This window comes from Hypanus sabinus, chromosome 25 (genome assembly GCF_030144855.1).
Source record: "Hypanus sabinus isolate sHypSab1 chromosome 25, sHypSab1.hap1, whole genome shotgun sequence".
In the NCBI taxonomy this organism is placed as follows: Eukaryota; Metazoa; Chordata; class Chondrichthyes; order Myliobatiformes; family Dasyatidae; genus Hypanus; species Hypanus sabinus.
This window is the reverse complement of record NC_082730.1, coordinates 12731718-12751580: the sequence shown is the minus strand read 5'-3', so window position 1 is coordinate 12751580 and position 19863 is coordinate 12731718. Positions and strand designations below refer to the sequence as shown.

Genomic DNA, 19863 nt, shown 5'->3' with positions numbered 1-19863 from the left:
AAATGATTCACAGTTTTTATTATTATATATTGCAATGTACTGCCACTGCATAGAAATTACATGACATCTGCCAGTGATGTTAAAACTGATTCTGATTCTGAACCTACGACCTCTTGTTTGTACTCCCCTACCCTGGGAAAAAGACTTTGGCTACATAAGTGGAAGCCCACTTTTTCATGGCTTGTTATGATGATCTACAGTCTCTCAGAATGCTGAGGTATTGTAATTGATCTTGTTACATACCAGCAGCAATAGATCACAAACTGAGTCAGGTTTTGATGTTAAAACCATTATCTTTATTAGTATCTACTCAATATGTAAAAGATTAAACTGAATAAACAAAAGTTAACAGGTGTGTGTGTGTGTGTGTGTGTGTGTGTGTGTGTGAGAGAGAGACAGTGAGTGAGTGAGTGAGTTTCCTGAACTATCAAGCTCAATCAAGTGACAGACACACATTCGTTGTGCACTGTGTGCATATGATCAACCCAATCTTTTGGGCATGGAAGAGTTCCAAACCGTGGCAATGGCAAGCTGAAGTTCCAACAGCCTGTCTCTCTCGCTCTCTCCTTACTGAACAGCAGCAGTTGGCCGCAGCTGGTTACACTGACATCATAGTCCCACCTCATCCAAGCGTCTCTTAAAATGTCAGTCCTCAGTGAACGAAACCTGTTGCCTCGTAACAATCTAAAGCGGGCTCTCTTGACATTCAAAGTTTTTCAAGTATTTTCTGTTCTAATTTCAGCTTTCTGGCATCCGCAGTGTTCTGGTTTTGTACCCACTCTAATTCGTTTAGTTTGGTTTTAGGGAACACTGATACAATACACACAAAATGCTGGAGGAACTCAGCAGCATTGATGGAGGTGGGTTCCCGTCGACGTTTCAGGCCAAGACCTTTCATGAGGATCGTTGGCATTGCGGAGTTAAGGGAATCTCAGCACTTTTACAGATTCCTGTCCTGATTTGCCATGCACTGACTGTAAATGTTTACTTGAATCTCAAGCAATTGTGTCAAACAGGTGACATGCCTGTGAATCGAGACATGTTGAAAGGTGAAACACCTCCTTCGGGGAAGGATATGGAAGCATTTGAGAGGGTGCAGAGGAGACTTGCCTGGATGTCTTGTGAGGAATGGTTCAGCAAGGCAGGGTTTTTCTCTTTGGAGTGAAGGGGAATGAGAGGCAACATGATGGAGGTGTACAAGATTATGAGAGGCATACGATAGTGAACAGCCAGCGCCTCATTCCCAGGGCAGCAGTGGTCAACACCAGTGGACATCAGTTTAAGGTGAGCGGACAAAACTTCAGGAGAGATGTCAGAGGAAGGTATTTAACATGGTTGGAGGAGAATGCAGTGTTAGAGAGGTAGATTTAAGGTTATGAGGAAGAGAGAGATACATCAACTGAAAGATTCCCCAAGGACTGGTTTGAAATGGGAGTGAAGCATTGTTTAAAGTGAGCGGCAGAGAAAGAGTGAATGACACAGGTTTTTGGCTACAGCTGGCTTCCAACACATCAGGATATTCAGTTGCAGCCTTATCCCTACATTGTTTAACCTCTTCACTTGGATTATCTTGATTATGAATCGCAACACGTGACCTAGCCAGTGACTCGGCCTTCTCTATTTCAGTGACAGTCATTTTGCCCTGATCAATCAATGCTGGAATATTGTTGGCCCTACAAATCCCATCCTTCCCACCCCCATTTTCTTAATCACAAAAAGGATTTGGAGTCCAGGTACTAGCTTTAGAGAGCAACGCTCGGGCGTGCCCCATGATCCCGGAAGCAAGTGCAGGCTGCATACTGGAACACAGTCTGAGAGCTCAATAGGCTGGAGAGGAGGGAGCACGCTGGTCATTGCTGCCGTTTTCAGGACATCCTCTTGCTGCAGCGCAACTTTAAAGGGTGACAAGCTCTTGGAGCATTTAATGTCACTTGCGCTAGGAAGATGATATTAGGAACGCACAGTCCAGTTGGTGGTGGTCATGCACCTTTAAGCTGGACTGCCAATCGCCATTGAAAGACAGAAGGCGTCCGCATTTTACAAGGAGAGTGACTGATGTCTGGAATGCTCTGCCAGGGGTGGCAGTAGAAACTAATACAACACGTACATTTTAAACACTCTAAGATAGGCACAGGGGCACAAGAAAAACTGGAGAGTTATGGGCTGTGTAGGAGGGAAGGATTAGATTGATTATGGAGTATGTTAACATCCCGGGCTGTAAGGCCTGTACTGTGCAACAAGATTACAGATATTGTTAAATTAAACCAATACAAATTCACCAAACCAAATTTCAATGTAACACAGATTCTAACACTCTGATAGTTTATTGGACATATGCTCTAAAGGAGCTATCAGGGGAACAGACAAGAGAACCTTGTGTGGTAATCCACGACTACGGCCAATTAATGACAGTGATGTTGTGACCTCACACTGGCAAATGGAAGGACTTTTGTAATGGAACTACTGACAGACTAGCTGGAGGAATGTACAGAGCACAGAGACACTTGGCAGGCTGAGTTCATCAGTATCAGATACCAATGCTGCTGGACGACCTCAGCAGGTCAAACAGCAACTGTGGAGGCAAAGGGGTGGCCGGCGTTTCGGGCGAGGACTCTGCAGCAGGACTGAGAGAGTGTGGGTGGGGTGGGGGGAAGAGTCGGGTCTGTCGTCACCGACGCACGTCGTGAAGTTTGTGGTTTTGCTGCAGCTTTGCACCGCAACCTCCTCTGAGGATGGTCACCTTGGGGGGGTGGAGAGCCGAGATCGAGTGCCTTAGCTTCGAGTAGGTCACCCCCGGCGGTAAGGTCAAGGGGAAGATTCCAGACAAACAGCAATCCAACCAAGGCCTCAACAGAAGGTGATGATGATGCATCACAACGGCAGTGAAGGCAGAGGAAGGCTGCATCAGCGAAGACACCCCAATCATCTTGTAATTCCTTACCAATGGACCCTGCCCCCAGTCTGATGAAGACTGTGTGATGGCTGCCTGTGCATCAGCCTCCCTATGTTAAACAGTCACGCACATCTCCATTATAGAAATCAACAAACAACCCCTTAACAGATCATCATACTCCGGTTCAGCGATCACACTACTACTACAGTGCAACAGGTATAAAGATTACTATATGTTACCATAATACTGTAAGTAGAACAAAGAGAGAGAGCAGTGATTCCCAGTGCAATTCAGGAATCTGATGGCAGACGGAAAGAAGCTGTTCTTAAAGTGTTGAGCGTGTGATGGGTGAGATGGGGGCGGATGGGTAACAACTGAGGGGTGGGGGAGGGATGGAATGTTACCAAGACTTGGAGCCCTCCCCTACCTGGTTCAACCAGACCATCTCCCACAACCCAATCCACCTGGGGTTCTTCTCCCTTCGTGCACCTTTCCTATCGCCTCTCCAGCCCCTCCCTGGCTGCACCTGCCCATCACTCCTCCCCTATCTGCTTCCACCTACCAGTCACCATTTCTACCCTTGTCCTCTCCTGCCCTCCATCATCTCGCGCATGACCTGGTTGTACCTGATGCCTACCTGCCTCTATCTCACCATTCCCTCTCACAATGGTATACTGGCTATCTTCCCTCAACCTCTCAATTCTGTTGCAGGGTTCTTGATCTGAAACACTGACTGGCCTTTTGCCTCCACAGATGCTGCTCAACCTGCTGTGATCCTCCAGCAGTTTTTTCTCACTTTAGACTCCACCGCCTGAAGTCTCTTGTGTCTCCTTTGATCACTACCATGTCTGCTTATTAGCAGTTGCAATAACCATTGATATTTCCCCCTCTTACAGAAGCTGGCCACTTGGTGAGTATTTCCTACATTTAGTGCTTTAATTTAAGGTCCAGACTGTGCCTTAATGTCATTGCTGTTAAAACTTAATTGTCCTAGATGGAAGGAGGTGGGAAGGGAAGAATGGGTGGAGATTTCACTTGGTCCCTGGGCAAGACAGAGTGGGAATCATAAAATCATCCATTTCAGGAACAGACCCTTCAACCCACTAAGTCCCTGCTGAGCATCAAGCACCCATTTTAAAATAATCACACACTAAAGTAAATACAAGATATGGCAGAAACACTCAGCGGGCCAGACAGCATCTGCAGAAAGAGAAATAGTTATCCTTCATCAGGACAGCCCGTGTCATACCTCAGTCTGACCACCTGGGGGCGTCAGGGCTCTCCAGACTCTGACGCTCCTCTTCCCGTGATTGTTTCTTATTTTCACCCGTGATTTATTTTAGTTATCGGTGCAGCTGAGCCTTGTTTTGTTTGTCCATTTAAGTTTCTGTGTGTCGTGATTCTTGAGTACTAGCCTGTGCTCGCTACTAAACAATCCACAAGTGGAGATGCTTTATTCAATTCCATCCTTGCCTCTGGCCTCCTCTGCACTTGGGGTTCACCTGGTCCAAGACTTTCCTGGTAGTTGACTGCTCAAAGATACAAAACTTCACATTAACAACCCCGGTTCAAACCCAGCATGGCAACCACCGCTGTTACAACCTGAGGGTTTCCAGCAGCTCCCGTTTTTATTTCAGATTTCCAGCATCTGCCTTTCTGATTTCCACGACACTAACTAATCCCGGAGCTGTACAGCACAAAAACAGCTCCTTCTCCCCACCACCTCCATACTGACCATCTACACGAATCAGGTTTGCCTGGTTATTCGCCCACATTCCTGTCAATCATCCTCAAATTTAACCTTTCACCTACACACTCGGCCCAATTCAGTGTGGTCTATTACCCTACCAACTCGTATGTTCTGGGGTTGTTGGGGGGGAGGGAACACCCCACTTCACAGAGGGAGCATGCAAACTCCACACAGACAGTGCCAAGAGCTCAGCAGTGAGTCCAGCTCGCTGAAGCTGAGTGTCAGCTCTGATCATGGCACCATGATACACTGATTCTGCCTCCCTAGATCCCACTTAACATTTTCAAAAAGGGCGGGCACTCAGTTCAAGCACTTGGGTGTCAGGCGACCTGAGTTTCTCAGCAGGTCAGCAGCCGGCATGCGTGATTGAGCCTTCAGGATGACAATAGACGGGAAGGCTGAATTACCTGGTTATGTGGAACACACAGGTGAGTCACACACACCCAGAAATTCCAGTGCAAACTGCTTTCTGCTCTGCTGCCTGAGTGCAACAGGTAGGGCTAGCATCAGTTCCGGAGTCACGGTATGCAGAAATGGGTTGGGCCAGTAAATGCTGCCCTCTCCCGCCCACAGTTTGCCTGAAGCAGTCAGCTGATATGCAAGGACAAAGACAAGGACTATTTCAGGATATAGTCAAAGATGTAGATATAGTGGGCATGGAGAGGATGCTTCCAGTAGTGGGAGTGTTTAGAACCAGAGGGCACAGCGTAAGAATAGGAAGGACATCCCTTTAGAACAGAAATGAGGAGGAAGTTCACAATGAGGATGGTCATTCTGTGGAATTCATAGCTACAGACGGCTGTGGAGGCTAAGACATTGGGTATATTTAAACTGGAGGTTGATGGGTTCGTGATTAGTCAAAGGTTACAGAGAGAAGCCAGGAGAATGAGGTTGAGAGGGAAAATCAATCAGCCATGATGGAATGGAACAGTAAATTTGAAGGACTGAATGGCCTATTCTGCTCCTTTGTCTTATGCTCTAACAGTTATTTTATTTATTTATTCATTCATTGAGATACAATGCAGAATAGGCCTTTCCAGCTCTTGAGCCAGGCCACCCAGCAATCCCCTGATCTAACCTGTTACGTGTGATGAGAAAACCATGGGGAGATGGGGTCCAGAGTTGACCCACCCTGAACTATGCTGCTAACGAGAGAGAGAGATAAAGAGGGGAAGAGGCACCATGCTACACATGCTGATAATGAGAGAGACACAAGGATTTAAAATTATGGCTTCTTCGCTGACTTTACTTCCAAGGACTTTGCCTGCTTGTGTGAATCCTTGCTGACACGGCAGAGTGATGTCAGATGCCTGCTGAGACAGCAGGGAGTGGCCAGTTTGATGAGCGGCTGGTACCCCGGCAGGGGAGTGATGCACCATCAATAACTCACACTGAGACGTAAGGCGAAATATCGGCTTTTATTGACTGGAAGAAGGAACCAGGAGTGAGTGTCCATCATACTATGACCTGGAGACTGAGGCCGAGCGTCAGGCCTCAGATCGCCTTTATACAGGGGCCTGTGGGAGGAGCCACAGGAGCAGTCAGCAGGGGGCGTGTCCAGACAGGCACATAGTTCACCACAGGGAGATAAAAGACGAGTCTGCTGAGACACAGGCAGACACGCCACTGGACACTGAAAGAGTGTTGTGCACCCACAGGAAGGTGGGGGCTTTGAGGATCGATTCAGGGGAATCGGTCGGTCAGAGGCTCACCGTGTGTGAAACCAGGCTGGTGGGGGCTTGTGTGGGTGTCCACCCATGCCTGGGTGACGAGCCCACCACTGAAGAACGGTCTGACTTGGAATGCAGGGGTCATAATCAGTGACCACAACGGAACAAGGAGACAACAAAAGGTTTGCCTGCTGCAGCTGCTCATCTCTCACTCACTCTCTCTCTCTCTCTCTCTCTCCATCATCACAACAGCAACTACCTCAACCCAAACTAAACTGAACTCTGCATTATCTTAAGACTATTCATTTACTCCTAGACTACGATAGAGCTTGGTTTTGATTCTTATCCCTACACTTCTGTATTTATCACTGCTAACCTGTTTAATGTGTATTTGCATTTTTGATACTGTATTAGTTTACTAATAAACACCTTCAGTTACAGTACCACCTGACTCCAACGTATCATTCCATTTCTGCTGGTTTAGTAACCCAGTCATGGGGTACGTGACAAATTGGGGCCTGGTCTCGGGATTTGAAGAACATACAAATTCCTTACAGGCAGGGGGAGATTGTACCCAGGGCAGCTGTGCTGTAAAGTAACCACTACTCTACTGTGCTGCCCTGACTGAAAATGTTCTCTTCAAAGGCATTCCTGTTCTGAAGTACTTCATTGCTGAAAATATATGCATGTCTGAGGAGGAACACACCACAATGATGCTCTGTGATTCTAGCAGTGTGACACGGGTCTTTATTTATTTATTTTTACTGTTGCGAGATACAGCCAGGTAATAAGCCTTTCTGCCCAGGAGGCTACGCCACCCAATTATGCCCATTAACCCTCTAACCTGTATGCCTCTGCATTGTGGGAGGAAACCAGAGAACCGAGAGGAAACCTACACGATCTCGGAGACTACTTACAAACAGCAGGAGGAACTAAACCTAGGTCTCTAGCAGAGTGAGCGCATTACACTCACACGCTTGGGCCAGGAATGTTGGAGTAACCGCCAAACAGTTCCCTCAATGTTTCCAGATGCACCACGGCCCCTTTCTCCTAAAGGAAATGCTACTTCAGTGCAGTTTGATTACACTTCCTAATGTTTGAGACAGGGTAGTACAGTGACACAGCTGGATCAGCCGCTTCCCCATAGCACCAAGAGCCCTGGGTTCAATCCCAACCATGGCTGCTGACTGTGTGGAGTCTACACGTTCTCCCTGTGACCAAGTGGGCTTCCATTTCCTCCCACGTGCACGTAGGTGGCTTGATCAGTTCAGCAGGTCGGACAGCATTTATGGAGGGGGAGTAAACCGTCGACGATTTGGGCTGAGACCCCTTCACCAGGACCGGAACAGAAGGGGGGGGGGATAAAAAGGCCAGAATATGAAGGTTGGGGGAGTGGGAGGGGAAGTACAAGCTGGGAGGTAATAGGTGAAGGGGGAGGGGGACTAAAGTAAGAAGCTGTGAGGTGATAGGTGGAGAAGGTAAAGGACTGAAGAAGCAGCAATCTGATTGGAGAGGAGAGTGGGTCATGGGAGAAAAGGGAGGAGGAGGGGCACCCGAACGAGGTGATGGACCAGGTCAGAAGGTGCGACCGGGGAATGGAAAAAGAGAGGAGGGAGAAGTTGCTGGAAGCTAGAGAAATCACTGTTCATGCCATCAGTTGGAGGCGACTCTGAGGTGATGCTCTCCAACCTGAGTGTGGCCTCAATGTGGCACTGTAGGACACCATGAGCCAGACTTCCAGAATGGGAACTTGTGAAATACGCGGACATTTCGTCTTTCGAGGCAGATGGAGTGAAGGTACGTTGTAAGTCAGTAGGACGCTGTAAGGTGCTCCTCGTGTGTAGGGGAGTCTTCGAGCGTGGAGGCACAAGGGGCGGCAGACGCTTGAATCCAGAGCAGCACACGGAATGCTGGAGGAACTCAACGGGCCGAGCGGCATCTGTGGAGAGCCCCGGCCCAAAACGGCGACTCTTTATTCTTTTCCACCGATGCTGCCTGGCCTGCTTTCCGGCACTCCGGCATTCTTTGTGTGTTGATCAGTGGAGGGAAACGGACAGCCGACATGCCAGTTCAAGACCCTTCATCCAGACAGAGTATGCAGGGTAGTCAAAGGGAACGTAGGGAGAATAAAATGGGATTAGAGTAGGATTAGTGTAAATGTGTATTTGACTCTGTATGACACTTTAAACGAAAACATTCCACTTCCATATATGAACATTTAACTCCTTGAAAGCAGTAAGTAAATTTGGAGCAGCCGTACAGACTAATGATTTTGCGTGTTATCAATGGACGAAGTCAGTCATTCCTTATGCACAGGAATTTAGGTTACACCAACTACCCACGCACAATGGGCATCCCATTAGACTGATGACAGGTGCACACACATTTCTGCACTTGGCTGAGACATTAACATCTCTGATGCCAGTTTGAAAAGGCTATAGATTTGTTATCAGAATCAGATTTAATATCACTGCCGTATGTCATGAAATTTGTTGTTTTGTGGAAGCAAAGTTCGAAGTAAATTTATTGTCAAAGTACTGTATGACACCATATACAACCCTGAGATTTATTTTCCTGCAGGCACATTCAATAAATCCAATAGCTGTAATCCAAAGACTGCAGAACTGGGCATACGAGCAGTGTGCAAATACAAAAAGAAAATTATAATAAATCAGCAATAAATATTGAGAACACGAGAGGAACAGTAACATAAGAAGAAACAAATATTTTAAAATTATATTAAGTGGTTCAAAAAGAGAGCAAAAAATAGTGAGGGAGTTTTTATGGGTTTGTTCAGGACCCTGATGCAGCGGAAGAAGCTGTTGCTAAAATGAGTGCGTGCCTTTAGGCTCCTATGGGGGAGTGCAGAACGAGGGGTCACTGTTTAAGGATAAAAGAGAAGCCTTTTAGGATCGAGATGAGGAAAAACTTCTTCACACAGAGAGTGGTGAATCTGTGGAATTCTCTGCCACAGGAAACAGTTGAGGCCGGTTCATTGGCTATATTTAAGAGGAAGTTAGATATGGCCCTGGTGGCTAAAGGGATCGGGGGGGGGGGGGGGGGGTATGGAGAGAAAGCCAGTACAGGGTTCTGAGTTGGAGGATCAGCCATGATCATACTGAATGGCGGTGCAGGCTCAAAGGGCTGAATGGCCTACTCCTGCACCTACTTTCTATGTTTCTATATCTCCGCTCTGACGGAGGCCAATGCAGGTGTGGAAGTACAGCCCAGGAACAGACCATTTGGCCTACAACGTCTGTGCCAAACACCACGCCAAGATAAACAAATCTCTTCTGACTGCACAAGATCCACATCCCTCCGTTCTCTGTGCCTATATTCATGTGCCTGTCTAAAAGCCCCTTAAACACGACTGTCGTATTTGCTTCACAAGTAATGATGACAGCCAGTTCCAGGCACCCACCAGTCCCTGTGTGAAAAAAGCATTGCCCCACACCTCTCCCTCAAACTCCACCCCCCCCACCACCTCAAATGCTGTTCTCTAGCTTTTGACATTCCTACCTCCAGAAAAGGATCCCTTGCCCGCGCCTCTCAAGATTTTATGAATTTAGAGGTAGCACAGCAGTGCAGTGATTAGCGTAACACTATTACAGCACCACTTATCCCGGGTTCAATTCCTGCCACTGTCTGGAATAAGTTTGTATGTTCTCCCCACGACTGCAGTTTTCTGGTTCTTGGTTTCTACCTACATTCCAAAGACGTATGGGCTAGCAAGTTAATTGGTCATGTGGGTGTAACCGGGCGGGTGCAGGCTCACTGGGCTGGAAAGACCTGCTACTGCGCTGCATCAGTGAATGAATTAATTTAATAGATCCTTAGAATAAATAAATCAGCCTTCCTTCTGCCTTCTCAGATTTCTCAAGCATATTAAATTCAAGTTCCTCCTGAGCACCATACACACACACTCACTCTCTCTCTCTTCTCCTGAGCGTATGCTCTATACCCAAGTTCCTCCTGAGCGTGGTGCACGCATTTCTGCTGAGTCACTCTGAACACAAATTCCTCCTGAGGCACGCAACGCAGATATTTCTCCTGGGCCTGCCGTGCATGACTCTCCTGTAAAAGCCAACAGGTTGATGTAATCACCAAGGCAGCAAACCAGAGGCTCTACTTCACTAGTACTCCGAGGAGATTTGATATGTCACCAAAGACTTTCCCGATTTTTTATTTCCATAGATGAAAGCATTTTGACTGGTCACATCACTGTCCGGTGTGGAGGCGCCGATGTGCAGGATTGAAGGAGGGAGCAGAGCGTTGTAGACTTAACATAGACACGCACCTTCCCACCATATCTTTAAAAGTCAGTACCTCAGGAAGACTTCATCCATCATAAAGTCCTCGCCATGCTCCCTTCTCATTACTATCATAGGGGAGGAGGTACAAGAGCCTGAAGACCCACACTCAAGTGTTTTGGGAACAGCTTTGTCGCCTCTGCAGTCAGATTTAATGGATTTATACAGTCCATGAACATGACCTCACTAATCCTGTTTTGCATTGACTATCCATCTATTTACTTAACGCAACTTATAGTCATTTTTAGAAACATAGAAAACCTACAGCACAATACAGGCCCTTCGGCCCACAAAGTTGTGCTGAAAATGTCCTTACCTTAGAAATTACTAGGGTTACCCATAGCCCTCTATTTTTCTAAGTTCCATGTACCTAGAAGTCTCTTAAAAGACCCTACCGTATCCGCCTCCACCACCGTTGCCGGCAGCCCATTCCACGCACTCACCACTCTCTTGAGTAAAAAACTTACCCCCCACATCTGCTCTGTACCTACTCCCCAGCACCTTAAACCCGTGTCTTCTTGTGGCAACCACTTCAGCCCTGGGAAAAAGCCTCTATCTATCCACACGATCAATGCCTCTCATCATCTTATACACCTCTATCAGGTCACCTCTTATCCTCCGTCGCTCCAAGGAGAAAAGGCCGAGTTCACTCAACCGATTCTCATAAGGCATGCTCCCCAATCCAGGCAACATCCTTGTAAATCTCCTCTGCACCCTTTCTATGGCTTCCACATCCTTCTTGTACTGAGGCGACCGGAACTGAGCACAGTCCTTCAAGTGGGGTCTGTCTTGCACTGTACCACTGCCACAAAACAATACACTCCAATGATATTAAAACTGATAATTAACCGTTCTGCTCCTGAACGCCGCAAATTTCTACTGACGTACCGCGGAGAGCAGTCTACCTGGCTGTACCGCCGTCTGGTTTGGGGGGGGGGGGGGGGAGTGCTGGGGGGTTACTCACAGGATTGAAAGAAGCTGCAGAAAGTTGGGAACTCATTCCCTCCATCACGGGCAGTAACCTCCCCAGCATCCAGGACATCTTCAAGGAGCGATGCCTCGTCATTAAGGACCCTCGTCACCCAAGGCACTGAGCCCACGAACACTACCTCACTACTATTTTCACACTACTTACTTAATTAATTAATTATATACACAGTTCCTGTAATTCCACAATTCATTATTATTAAGTGTTTTATTGTACTGCTGCCACAAAATCAACAAATCTCAGAGTACGCCGGTGATATTAAATCGGATTCTGAACCTGGCGTTGTGGGACCTGATGCTCCTGTACCTCCTGCCTGATGGTACTAGCGAGAAGAGGGCATGGCCTCAGCATTTAACGTGAGTATTTCTCCTGACAGTGCTTCATAGATGTCCTTGCCAGACCTGCTCCAATTCCCATGTTGTGGCCCATGCTGTACATTTATTGTTTCCATAGAAACAAAGAAAAGTGCCAAGTTACCGTCCACAGTTTTGCTTCTTTGGACCCCTCGGGTGGATTTAACTGAGCGCTCACTGAAGCGCTATTTGTCCTAGTTCCTTGACAGGATTTGACCAGCCCAGAGCAACACACACCGAATGCTGCAAGTCAGACAGCATCTAGAGAGGGGAGTAAACCACCCCCGTTTGGGTCCGGGACCCTTTATCATTTGGCAGATACCAAATGAACTGAAGTTCCACTTGACAGGAAGGAAATTTAGCTTCAACTTTGAACACGGGCAAAGAGGTCCCGTCCATTTGACAGTCGCCTGGGCGGTACGGTAGCGTTCAGCCAGCCTGATGCTTCACGCCGCTGGCCGTGGGGTCGAGGTTCGATTTCTCCCGCTGCCTGTTTGTGATTCCTCCCTGTGACCATCCTCCGGGCGCTCTGCCTTCCTGCCACTGTCCACAGACGTACAGCCAAGAGTTGGTGAGGAGCGGACCTGCTACGTTTCTGACACTTCCCCACACAATCCTCGCTGATTTGATGACGCATTTCACTGTACATTGACAAATAAAGCTAATCTTTAAAATCTGCCCTGGTTGCACACTGACTAGCTTGCTGGGTGATTTATCCTGTTTGATGGCATCTCCCAAAGGAGTCAATGATGCATCCAGATCCAGATCAATTAACACTTCTTAAAAATAGTCATTTTGTTGCCAAATTTTTAATGACTCATTACCAAGTGACACTCTGCTTCTAGTTAACGCATTGAACTCAGACTGACTCGGTTAGTCATTAGTTCCGTGACTGAAAAACCTATCACTTAATTACAGCGAGCATGGATAGCAAGCAGGCTCGAAGGGCTCAATGGCCTTCCACTGCTCCCCTTCCTATGGAGTGTGCATGCCAGCATGCCTGTGTTTCTACCATCCTTCCTATGTACCGGAAGAAATGATGCTTATGAAATGAACGTCCTACGTTGATGCCAGCATCCCTGCGTTCCCAGTGTACGTGCCGGAAGAAATGACCAGAGGGAGCAGTGACGTTGTCACAGAGTTGGGATTTGTCTTACGGATCCTGCGAGGAATGAACAGGGCAGACGCTGAAAGGATGATCCCTGCGCCCGGCCCATCTTCTCACCACTGACAGCATCTACAGGACATGTTGCCTGAAGAAGGCACCATCTATCATCATGGATCTCCCAACACCCAAGTCAGACCCTCTTCACAAACATTAAATTATTGTAAATTACAAAGGCGAACAAAGTACAAAATAGAGAGATTCACCGACTGCACAGAAATCTGACGGCAGAGGGGAAGGAGGTGGTTTCGAATTGTTGAGTGAGAGTCTTCAGAGTTCTGTACCTCCTCACTGATGTGAGTGACTGAGAAGCCTCCAGACTTCTGAAGAAAAGAACCAATGAAACCAGCAGACAGCATGATCAAAGAACAAGCTACTGATTTGAACTCAGTCGGTCAGGCAGAGAGAAATTAACTCCCTTTGGTTGTAAACTTAATGGTTCTGGCTTTAATGTGACACATTGCAAAAGGGGTTGGAACAGATATAAATCAGGATGATTAGGGAAAAAAAAGGAGCAAATATCGATGATCTGTGATGCACGGTCCAAAAGATAACAAGAGCAACATTCTAAAAGGGATTGTTTATGTAACTGCAGGGGAAAACTGTGCAGAGCTCTAGGGGCAATGAGATTCATGGGATGGTTGTACGCCATTTTTATGTACCCTAGAGGCCCCATTCCATCACCAAATAAAATAGTTTAAAATTCCAGTGTGGTGGGTGAGCAGAGGCAATATTTTTACTTTGTTTATTTTATTTGAACAGGCTGCACCACCCAGTAATCCATCTATTGAACCTTAGCCCAATTACAGGAGAATTTTCAATGACCAGTTAACCTACTAACTGGTACATCTTTGGACTGTGAGAGGAAACCGGAAACTCACAGAGTCACAGGGAGAACATACAAACTCCTTACAGATGGCAGTGGAACTGAACATTGAACTCTGGCGCCCCGAACTGTAATAGCAGTAGTGTTGTTCTGACCACCAAGCCACAGTGGCATCCCGCCTGAGGGATCTCCGGCATCGTGAAGCAGAAATTTCCACGAAAAAACGTAGGGATGTTAATGGGAGAACTCCTCTCTCCAGCTAGGTCAGCAATTCTACAGGGACCCATTCATACCAAGTAATGCAATTAGGTCAATCCCCAATGTGTACAGTGGTGTTTTTTGTGTCTCACCGGCTGATGTTATATCTGTGCAGGAGACAGCTGCACTGGCCAGGAGCTGGATCGAGGTGCAGTGACACTGCAATTACAACGGGCTGCTCCCATCTACAGTCGCAGAGTAGAAACAGGCCCTTTGGCCCAACTCGTCCATGCCAACCAAGATGGCTGCCTGAGCTAGTCCCCTTTGTCTGGACTTGTTCCCTATACCTCCAAGCCTTTCCCATCCTTCATTAGATTAGCATTATCTTTCATGTGTACGCCGAAACAGGCAGTGAGAGGCGACATCTTACATCATATCAAATCATAGAGGCTTGTGTTGGGCAGCCCGCGAGTATTACAACGTTCCTGGTGCCAACATGGTATGTCCACAACTCATTAACCTTAACCCTGATGCCTTTGGGGAGAACATACAGGCAACAGCGGGAATCGAACCACAATCTTGCATCTGGTTACAAAGCATTGTACTGACTGCTACACTGACTGTGCTATCCTCTGAGTAAGTCATAAGTATATTGCAATTGGACCCACCTTTACCATTTCATCTGGCAGCTCCATCTATCCACGACCCTCGTGTAAAATGGTTGCCTGTCAGGACCCCTTGAAATCTTTTCCTTGTAAACCTATGCCCTCTAGTTTCAGAACTGGCCTATCCTGGGGGGGGAGGAAATCTGTGACCATTCACCTTACTGATGCATCTCGTGATTTTATAAACCTCCTTGAGATCACCCCACAGCCTCCTACGCCCCAGGCAAAGCAGAGCGGCCTGTCCAATCTCTCCTTGTATCTCAAGTCCTCCAGTCCCAGCAACATTCTTCTGAATCTTCCCTGCATTCTCACCAGCTTAATGACTGACGCCTCCTGTAGCTTGGAGTTCCCAACCTGGGGTTCGCGGACCTCTCGGTTAACGGTAGGGGTCCAACGCATGAAAAAGGTCGGAAGCCCCTGCTGTGGCTGAATAACTGGAACTGCACTGCTCCCTGCGTGGTCTCACCAACATCTGATACAATCTCAATTGTGATACCAGGGCACATGTGGACGTCTGATATCTGGTTTCCAATGACAAAGTTTGACTCACGTCGTCAGTGCTGAAAGCAATCCACCTGCGTTCTGACGCACACCAACTCCCCCTCTCACTGACACGGTGGTACAAATCTCACAGCTACGGAGAGGTCAGGTGTGAAAATGTTAAAGAGTCCCCAGGCTCAGGCAAGAGTTCTGATCAGCCACTGGTGCGTTCTAGTTTTACACCCCAGTGGAGCCCTCATGAGGCACAGCACAGACACCCTCATGAGGGACCTTTCAAGGAGCACCCTCGAATGGGGAACTCAAGTTGGAGAAATTTAGTGACATATTTAAACATGAAGATGAAATTCTGCCAGCTAAATGACCAATAAGATGCAGGAGCAGATTTAGACCATTCAGCACATCGAGTCTGCCCCATGATTCCAACATGGCTGATTTATTACCCCTCTCCACCCCATTCTCCTGCCTTCTCCCCGTAGCCTTTGACACCCTTACTAATAAAGAAAATATCAACCTCTGCTTTAAATATACTCAGTGACTTGACAACCACAGCTGTCTGTGACAATGATTTCCACAGATTCACTACTCTCCGGCTAAAGAAATTCCTCCTCATCTCCGCTGTAAAGGGATTTCCTTTTATCCTGAGGTTGTGCTCTTTGATTGTAGACTCCCCCACTACAGGAAACATTCTATGTTCACCAGGCCTTTTAATATTCCAAAGCTTTGAATGAGATCCCTCCTGGTTGCTCTAAACTCCAGTGAGTCACCAAATGCTTCTCATACGTTAACCTTTTCACTCCTGGAAATAAATGATACACGTGCCCCTAAAACCATTGCAAACTCCTCTGTGGAAGTATTCAATAATTGGATACAGATCCCACCAATACCTCTCTCCCCCGCCACCCCACCACCACTCACTGACACAAACTTGAATTCTAAAAGGAAGAAAATAAATCGCTTTTACAGATTTGATTTCACATCTGGCTCAGGTCATAGGTTAGCAAACTGGTTTAGTTCCCACACTGGTTTCATGAGAACACTTAATACAGTCTCTCCCTTTCACAGCGTCACACACGTAAAAAATGTAAACAGTTTATTTACTTGTTTAGCATGAAAACAGGCCCTTCCGGCCCAACAGTACTGATGTGACCAATTAACCTGTATGTCTTTGGGCTGTGGGAGGAAACCCGGGCTCTCGGAGAAACCCGCAAGGTCAAGTGGAAAACGCACAAACTCTTTACAGTCAGCATGGAATTGAACCCGGGTCTTTGGCACTGTAATAACATTACACTACCCACTGCGACACAAGACACCTTTGCATTGTTTACAGTTTTAAAAAGAGAGCAAGGTGACAGAAAATATTTTGGCCAAGTGTACTGGTTCCTGCAGTGTCTATGAAATTATTTTATATGGATACGAACATTGACGCAGGACAAAATTATTTAGTTTGCGACACCACAACGTTCACTCGGTGGACACTATATTAGTTACCCCTGCACGTAATAAAATGGCCACTCGGTGTATGCTTGTGGTCTGCTGCTGCTGCACCGCATCCACTTCAAAGTTTAACATATCATACATTCAGAGATGTTCCTCTGCACACACCACTCCTGTAACGCGTGGTTATTTGAGTTACAGTCACCTTCCTGTCAGCTTGAACCAGTCTGGCCGTTCTCCTCTGACCTCTCTCATTGACACAGAACTGCTGCTCACTATTCCCCCCCCCCCCCCATTTTTCACACCATTCTCTACAAACTCTGGAGACAGTTGTGTGAAAATCCCAGGAGATCAGCAGTTTCTGAGATACTCAAACCACCCCATCTGGCACCAACAGTCATTCCACGGTCAAGGTTACTAAGAGGAGGAGTCACACTATTGATTACAGGGATATCGCAGTAGAACATAGGGAAGATATCCCTGAGGAATCATCTAAGCCATGCAGATAGAACTGAGGATTAGGTGATGGATGAGCAATTTGTTTGGGTTACACTTAATACAAGTTAGTGTAAGCAAATTGCGGAGATGTATAAAAGCATTAGGGTGATAGTCCTGATGAAGGGTTTCAGCCCAAAACATTGACTGTACTCTTTTCCACAGATGCTGCCTGGCCTGCTGAGTTCCTCCAGCATTTTGTGTGTGTTGCTTGGATTTCCAGCATCTACAGATTTTCTCTAGAGGGTGATTTTGGCCGGAGACTTTACCTTTCCTACTATTGACAGGATTCGCCTTAGTGCAAAGAGCTTGGATGGGTTAGAATGTTAAAAGTCTGTAAGATAGTCTTTTGAAACAGCACATAGATAGTTCTACTGGAGAAGGTGATAATGTTTGTTGGCTGTAGCTTTCCCATTATTGACAGGATTTGCCTGACTAAGAAGGGTTGGAATGTTAATTATCTGTAAGATAGCCTTTTGAGATAATATGTAGATGGTTTCACTACAGAAGGTACCTTCAGAAATGAAACCAGATAGAAGGTGGTAGAAGTGTCAATTAGGGAACACTTTACAACAATATCCATAATTATTTAAGTTTTAGTTTACTTTTATGTTTTTTTAAAGAGATACAACATGGAACTGACCCCTCTGGTGCAACAAGCTGCACTACCCAGCACCAACTTAACACTAGTCTATTCTCAAGAAAATTTACAATGACCCATCAGTATGTATTTGTTACAACATAGTTATGGATAAAGATAGGACTGGTGCTCAAGTTAAGGTCCCTGTTTGGGGTAAGGCTAATTTTTGACCACGATTGCCAAAGAGCAGCTGGTGAAAGCAGGTAGGGAGCAGAACCTTGCAGGTAAAATGACATCTGGCAAGTAGGGGCTTTCCTCAAGAGCATCGCAAAAATTCTGGTAAGGGGGAATTGAAGGAGCAGAGGGCCAAAGTCTTTCTCCAATGGCAAGAGTGTCAAAAAGCAAGAGGGCATAGATTTAAAATGGGGGGGTGGGGGTGGGAATTTTAAAAGGCGATCTGAGGGGTAAGTGCTTTTGTGCTCTGAGTTGTTGATATCTTGAACATGCTGCCCGAAGACCTGGTGGAGTCAAATACAATTACTGAGTATAGGGCGCATTTAGACAGGCCTTAAAAATACAAGATGGGGATCTAATACAGGAAAACAGGCTGAGAGTAGATGGGCAAAAAGGTTGGCATGAAAGAGAAGGGCTGAAGATCCCACTTCTGGGCTGTATAACTTTATGACTGTGTGTTCAAAGCTGCTTTGAAAACACTTAGAAATCCCTGACTACGTCCAAAGTGAAGAAGAAGCATTCAGGCTTGTATTAAAAGCCTTGAGGCAGGTCAGCGGGAGCACACAACCTTGTATGATTCAATGGCCTGTTGACTTCATAAACAAAGAGAAAATCTGCAAATGTTGGAAATCTGAGTAATGCACACAAAATGCTGGAGGAACTCAGCAGGCCAGCATGTAGAGTCGACGTTTTGGGCTGAAACCCTTAGGCAGAACTCACAATTACTCAAGATTCGGCAGGATTGCTACTCTGCAAAGTCTCTTCCAGAGACGCCTACCCTGAAGAAGTATAAATCTTCCAGTCCTACTGAGGGTTTTGACCCGAAACATCAACTGTACTTTTTTTCCCCCATAGTAACTGCTTGGCCTGCTGAGTTCCTCCAGCAATTTGCAAACTTCATAATCTACCTTGTCAAAGCCTGTCAGCTTAATGTCTCGCTTGCGTTGTCCCTTCTCTGCTACACTTTATTTTGCATTCTGTTAAAGCTTCTTCTTTGGACTACCTCAATGTACTGGTGTAATGAAATGATCTGTATTGATGGCGTGTGACACTAAATTTTTCACTGTACATCATAATGAACCAATTTTCCAATTTGCACAGAGGCCTTGAGTATGTGGCAGATTTATCTTTGTCTTTTTGTGTAGTTTCTAAAATAAATTCTGTAGCATTTCCCCCTGTAAATTCCAGCTAGAAAATGAAATCTCAAGGTAGAATATGGTAACATAAGCGTACTTTGATAATAACTTTAAACTTATGAATTTTTAAAGGGAGAAGACAACTTCACAAACAACTCAATCAGGCGCATTCTGTCGCATCTGTCTGCCGATCATTACATTGGCCTCATCAGCCAGCTCAGGACCTGAAGAAACCACGTCTCCCTCAACCCTGGAGGAGAAATTAGCCCAAAATGGATTTCCGCAGTTAATCGTTTACGGTTTCAAAGAACTTCCATTGGAAAAAAAATCTCGCCAACTTTTCGCGACCAAGATCTTAATGCTGCTGGCTTCTGCAATCTTCTCTGAGAAAGTCACCACAATGTCTTAGTTAAAAACGTGAACTCGGATCAGCCTGGCCATTTAAATGCTGGAGTTTAAAGGAAAGTGCATGTTTTGTTGAAGGCAGGACTGTCAACACTAGCGTCCCTTGTCTGCCGAAAGGTTAATTAATGTTGTAGTGCCTCGTGACAGCTAGAGGTTTACATTGCATCAGCCACTCAGCCACAGGGCCTGCCCTCGCTCCATTGCTATTGGTCTCCTGTTGCATCCCTGTTCCAATTGAGAAAGAGCTCTGCACAGCCTCT

The 19863-nt window shown here is 46.4% G+C and overlaps 1 protein-coding gene across 7 annotated transcripts in view; it reads right to left on the bottom strand.

Moving 5' to 3' along the window:
- LOC132381022 (Krueppel-like factor 15) overlaps positions 1–19863 on the bottom strand; it is a 39861-nt gene that overhangs the window by 11895 nt on the left and 8103 nt on the right. The window contains exons 1-3 of one of the 7 annotated variants that reach the window (XM_059950110.1): positions 9833–9976; positions 8003–8391; positions 4143–4422 (exon numbers count right to left, since the gene is read on the bottom strand). The exons of 2 other annotated variants lie outside the window; for them this stretch is intronic. The gene's annotated coding sequence lies outside the window, so the exon portion shown is untranslated. Of the gene's footprint in view, positions 1–4142; positions 4423–8002; positions 8392–9832; positions 9977–19863 lie in introns of those variants that run through there. 4 more of the 7 variants (XM_059950111.1, XM_059950112.1, XM_059950114.1 and 1 more) reach the window with 4 other exon arrangements.